This window comes from Pinus tabuliformis, chromosome X (genome assembly GCF_031772625.1).
Source record: "Pinus tabuliformis cultivar Carrire ecotype Pingquan chromosome X, CPIR1, whole genome shotgun sequence".
In the NCBI taxonomy this organism is placed as follows: Eukaryota; Viridiplantae; Streptophyta; class Pinopsida; order Pinales; family Pinaceae; genus Pinus; species Pinus tabuliformis.
In genome coordinates, this window is record NC_142308.1 from 601,059,707 (window position 1) to 601,066,281 (window position 6,575).

At 47.9% G+C, this 6,575-nt stretch overlaps 1 pseudogene; it reads left to right on the plus strand.

The window, feature by feature from the left end:
• The first annotated feature begins 294 nt into the window (after nt 1-294).
• On the plus strand, nt 295-6,278 carry LOC149141466 (class V chitinase pseudogene; annotated as a pseudogene).
• The last annotated feature ends 297 nt before the right edge of the window (nt 6,279-6,575 follow it).

Below are 6,575 nucleotides of genomic sequence, written 5' to 3' on the forward strand. Positions count from 1 at the left end.
AGTAGATGTTCTTACTCTTCTTTTCGACTATATATGATAGTAGTAGCCTAGCTGTGATCGTAGGCATTGCCGGCTCTTGTTTTGTTTTGGTTTGACCAAGACCAATAAGATCGATTAATTTATTATTTAATCAATTAATTTCCTATATTCTCTAAATCTACAATCAGATCAAAATGCCTAAAGAAAATACCACTTACTAAGGTAACTCAATTTTATACATATAAAATGATAGCCTGCCTCAGAACTTGCACAGTCTGCTCATTGCATGTATCAATTTCCAGTTGGATTCAAATCATGGCTGCATTGGATCGTCTGCTAATTAAGATAATTGGAATTGCCTTTACTTTCCTTTGCGTCATGAGGACCTCCGCATTAAAGGGCGGGTACTGGCCTGCTGATAGCTACTCCTCCTTCCCTCCTTCACAAATCAACGCATCCCACTACACCCATCTCTACTACGCCTTTGTGGATCTCGACGACCAGACGTTCGAGGTGGGCGTGAGTGTGGAGAATGAGCAGAGCATCCAACAATTCACGCCCCAACTGCAAACCAACAATCAGTCGGTAAAGACTTTGCTTTCCATAGGAGGAGGAGGAGATGCCACCATCCACACCAAGTTCGCCAAAATGGTGGCCGACGCCTCACTACGAAAAGCGTTCATAGGTTCGTCCATAGCTCTCGCCAGGAACTATTCCTTCCACGGCCTCGACCTCGACTTGGAGTATCCGCGGGATATGACGGAAATGAATAGCTTGGGGCAACTATTGTCTGAGTGGAGATCTGCCATACAAGCAGAGGCCCAAGCCATGGGCAAAGAACCCCTACTCCTCACAACGGCCGTCTATTTCTCTAACAGCTTCTTCGCGTCGGACGTCGATAGAGAATATCTGTCCGCAGTGGACAAACTTGACTGTCTTAACATAATGGCCTAGGATTTCCACGGTCCTTGGGAGCCGAATCGGACTGCAGCACACGCGGCCCTCTACGACCCCAATTCTAATATCATCACTAGCTTTTGAATCCAATCATGGCTGGATGCTGGCCTGCCTTCCAGCAAAGTGGTCATGGGAATGCACCTCTACGGCAACTCGTGGAAACTTCAAAGCGCGGGGGAGGTGGAAATCGGCGCCACAGCTACCGGTGCAGGGATAGACGATGGCTCCGTTACATACTCTGTTATTCAGGAATTCGTTGGACAGAATGCAGCGACGGAGGTGTTCGATAACACCACCGTTTCAGCTTACTGTTACGCAGGACTCGACTGGATTGGCTACGATAATGAGCAGTCCGTTGCCACGGAGGTGGTGTTCGCGAAACAGGAAGTGTAAGGTCCTCGAATGTGCAGTGCGGTTGGGCGCCGGGTGACCGTGCACACGCGTGCGACGGGCGTGCGATAGTGTGATGGGCGGGTGCGACGAATCGGGCGTGCGGAGGAAATGCGACGTTCCTGCGAGCTATGTGCGACGAAACCGTGAACAATGAAATTACGACACTTGAAAGTTTGCGATGGTTTATACTCATGTTTGGAGGATTGTTATGAGGGGTTGGCCGACACACCATGGTGGGCAGGCCGACTTGAAATAAGCCTTGAACGGGTGTGTGCGTAGGGGTGTATGGGCGGTCGGCTGGGCAGCCCACCCACGCACTAAGGTTCATATATATGCTTGAGCGTAGAGCATTCAAATATCATCCAACTTCGCACTTCCTACTTCGCTCTTGGAGTAGAGTCTCTTGTGCGCAGTTTTCAGGAGGATGAGCGCATAGCTCATGCGCTCCTCTAGTGAGTCGCACTTGGTGAAGAGGTGAAGGCGTCGAGCAAGGCGTGCCCGAGGTGATCGTGCGGAGGTGTTTGTGCGACGACTTGGCGTGGGTGTCTTGGCGACTCGGGTGAGCGCCCGCCCATCGTGCAAGTGTGCACGGAGACTTGTTGGTGTGTTGGGTTGTGAACGGAAGCGTGTCTCGGGTTGAGGCGCCCGTGTGTGGCGACTTGGAGGCGCGCCCAAGTTGGGAAAACGACACGACCGTGAAACGAAGGTTGGAACCGGAGGTCGTAGAGTTGGGCAGGCGGTACTACGTGCTGTTCACACGATTTGGGCATTTGTCAAGAGTTGGCAAGTGGGACTGCGTGTGGGCAGGTATACACGGTTTGGGCGTTTGCGACCAAACGAAGAGCGAACCGGCGAAGACGTGCGACGAGGTGAACGACGGGTTGGAGAGTCGTGTGGCGACCGTGTGGAGGTGTCGACGAGCTGGGCAACCGAGTTTGCCGAAGTTGTGAAAATTTGGCTAAGTGTAAATTTGGGGTTTCCCAAGGACTTAGTCTGTACATTGTAAAAATGAAGATTATATAATATATTGATTCGGGCAGACTCATATTGCAGGGAGTTGCCCCTCCCTTTATACTGTGCAATTGTCTTCTTTGTTTATAATTGCTCTTGATAATGAATGAGTATGGGTGTTCATTGGTATAAAGGATAAACATAATAATACCTGGTTGCGAAGCACAAACTAAGTAGGAAAAAGTGAATGTAGGCGTAGTCCACGAACATAAGTATTGGTGAAAAGAAAGTGTTCGGTGGTGCCGCACCTCGCTATAAGCGGTTGAAAGACTACCGCAGGTGTAGGGGCGTGACAGGTGGTATCAGAGCAGGCTGATTCAGGGTTGAAGAAGCTTGACAGTTGATGACAGTGGAAGCAGGTACTTGCAGGTGAAGGAAGTTGGTTTCACATACAAGTGGAACAAGGGCTGGTTCATGGTTGCAGGGAACTTGGTGAAGCTGGTAAACAGGTTTAGCAGGGGTGAAGCTTAGTGCTTGGGCCAAGCTGAACGACAAGACATGGCAGGTTTGGAAGAATGCGAAGGGAAGCTCTTGCTTACCTTATACAGGTTGAAGAGGTTGAAAGAAGAGAATCCCCAGATTCGAGATAAGCTTGAAGTCTTGGAAAAGAATGTTGAAGACGAACTTCTTCAACTTGGGTGGGCAATGGAGCAAGATGAAGTTGCAGATTGTGCTATTAAGGAAGAGGAAGCCGTGATGTTTGAAGATGTTGCAGACATGATCATGATGGAGGATGAACTTGAGATTGATCAAGTTGGACCAGGATCGTGCAGTTTGCAGACATGGGTGAAGGAGGATACTCATTTGGAGGAACCTCATGATGATGCTGAAGAGCAAGGATTGTTGATGGTTGCTGGACTTGTTGGGGTTGTTTGTGACCTTATGGTGGAAGGTGCAAAGGCCCTTGACAAGGGAGGAACATGATGATCATTGTGGAGGAATGGGTCGTGCTTTAGCCATATGGAAGATTGGCTAAGTGCCCGGCATGACTCATGGACAGATTGGAGGGCACACTCTTGGGTGGACTTCTCATGGCCGAGACCAAGAGATAATCTTGGTGGACACTTTGGTGGAGGAGCTATGATGGAGGGACTCATGACATGATGATATGGTTGGGTGACCGAGTTCACTAAACCGAAGATTGAAGACTTGGATGAGTATGACCGATTGTTGTGATGAGTCTACTTGGTTGGACTACATGGGCAACTTAGTCATGGACATCAGGTTGGAGACATGGAGCATGGCAGTCTCATGTAGGGACATTATGTGGGAGCACTTATAGAGGTGTCACTTATGGACATCCAATGAGGAGTGCCAAAGCAGGGATGTTGTGCAGGTAGATTTGCTGGTGTGACATGGAGATGTTCTACTTATGAGCCGATGGAGAGGTTGTACACTCTTGTGCAACAAGACCATGGACTTGGATGGGGTTGTGAGTAGACTATGGAGCATTCCTACTACATGGAGAGTTGAGGCATCTTGCAAGGACCTTTGGGCCGAGACTTGTATGCTTGTTGAGATGTTGGTTGGAGATGACTCATGGAGCTCATGATGACATGAGGTTGTGACTTTTAGGGACTTCATATATGGTGGACTTAGAGGATCTGATGCATTGAGGAGCTGAGGTCAGAGAATTTGATGCAGTATGGGATGCATACTTTCAAAGTACATGTATGGGCATGGCTTGGAAGAGTGACTTGATGTGGATGATCGATATGAGACACTTTGGAGTGATGGAGTTACAATGATGATGATGTCTTGGTGGCAACACTTGGGCATGGGTTGAGCTGAGACTCAACTACTTTGGACAGCATGTTGCAGATGAGATGAAGACTACTTCATGGACCTGAGCATGGCTTACTTATATGGAGATGGATTATTGATCAAGTTGAGGATGTGGTAGGATGTTTTGAGAAACGATTGATGATGACATGTGGATGTTCACTCTCATGGTTTGAGCGTGACAGTTGGACTAGCTACCAAACTAGTTCAAAAATGAGGGCATGCAGTGTGCAGAGATGTGTTAGCATATGTTGGAGTATCATGGCAGCAGTTCACATGATGACACATGATGAGGTCGACACGGGATGTTGCAGTGGGCATGTAGCTTGGATGGAGGGACCAGCCTTCCATGGTGGAGCAGCATGTGGAGATTGTGACAGGGTGATCGATGATCATGGATTGAGGTGATCTCTGATGGATGGCATACCGATGAGGTGTATACCTTGGTATGGTTATCTTGGTGATAGATGGTTGCCGAGGCGAGACATGATGGAGACGGTGGTTCTACATATGTTGTAGAGATGGTTGCAGTATGTGGAGGAGTTGACATCATGGGTGATCTTGGTGGATGGCTACCAGGATGATATGTTGTCGAGGACGACAACGATTTTAGGTGGAGGAGGATGTAAGGTCCTCGGATGTGCGGTGCGGTTGGGTGCCAGGTGACCGTGCACGCGTGGGCGACGGGCGTGCGATGGGCGGGTGCGACGAACCAGGCGTGCGGAGGAAATGCGACGTTCCTATGAGCTAGGTGCGACAAAAATGTGAACAATGAAATTACGACACTTGAAAGTTTGCGATGGTTTATACTCACGTTTGGAGGATTGTTATGAGGGGTTGGCCGACACACCATGGTGGGCAGGTCGACTTGAAATAAGCCTTGAACGGTTGTGTGCGTAGGGGTGTATGGGCGGTCAGCTGGACAGCCCACCCACGCACTAAGGTTCATATATATACTTGAGCGTAGAGCGTTCAAACGTCATCCAACTTCGCACTTCCTAATTCGCTCTTGGAGTAGAGTCTCTTGTGCGCAGTTTTTAGGAGGATAAGTGCATAGCTCATGCGCTCCTTTAGTGAGTCGCACTTGGTGAAGAGGTGAAGGCATCGGGCAAGGCATGCCCGAGGTGATCGTGCGGAGGTGTTTGTGCGACGACTTGGTGTGGGTGTCTTGGCGACTCGAGTGATCGTCCGCCCATCGTGCAAGTGTGCACGGAGACTTGTTGGTGTGTTGGGTTGTGAACGGAAGCGTGTCTCGGGTTGAGGCACCCGTGTGTGGCGACTTGGAGGCGCGCCCAAGTTGGGCAAACGACACGACCGTGAAACGAAGGTTGGAACCGGAGGTCGTAGAGTTGGGCAGGCGGTACTACGTGCTGTTCACACGATTTGGGCATTTGTCAAGAGTTGGCAAGTGGGACTGCGTGTGGGCAGGTATACACGGTTTGGGCGTTTGCGACCAAACGAAGAGCGAACCGGCGAAGACGTGCGACGAGGTGAACGACGGGTTGGAGAGTCGTGCGGCGACCGTGCGGAGGTGCCGACGAGCTGGGCAACTGAGTTTGCTGAAGTTGTGAAAATTTGGCTAAGTGTAAATTTGGGGTTTCCCAAGGACTTAGTCTGTACATTGTAAAAATGAAGATTATATAATATATTGATTTGGGCAGACTCATATTGTAGGGAGTTGCCCCTCCCTTTATTCTGTGCAATTGTCTTCTTTGTTTATAATTGCTGTTGATAATGAATGAGTATGGGTGTTCATTGGTATAAAGGATAAACATAATAATACTTGGTTGCGAAGCACAAACTAAGTAGGAAAAAGTGAATGTAGGCGTAGTCCACGAACATAAGTATTGGTGAAAAGAAAGTGTTCGGTGGTGCTGCACCTCGCTATAAGCGGTTGAAAGACTACCGCAGGTGTAGGGGCGTGACAGGAAGGGTTGTTGGGCTAATTCTTCTGGAACGTCATGTAGGACACCGCCGATTGGGCACTCTCCCGCACAGGTAACGTTCTATAGTGTTAATGAAGAATTCCATGATATTTATTTGGTTCGTTCCCAATTCGTTTCGGTTTTAGAAATTTCATTTACACCTGATTTGAATTTGATTTATGGTTATTTGTAAAATTTATTTTTGCAGCTTCGGATACATGGGACAGATGATGTCGGAATAACACTTCTGCCATTGTCGGACCTTTATAAGCTATCTGTTCATCGTTTGTGATTTTATAGGATTATTCTTAACAATACCATGTACAAATAAACAATGCACATGTGGCAGTGCAGATGGCCTATTTTCTAACCATTATGGTTTAGTTTGTTTTTTGGGTTGGAATATGAAGACATGTTTTTTTCCAAAACAGTTTGGTTGTTTAAAATATATTTTCGATTATTTATCTGGATTTATCATTTTAAACATTTTTTAAGTATTTGGATTGTAAAGAGTTTACAACTTAAACT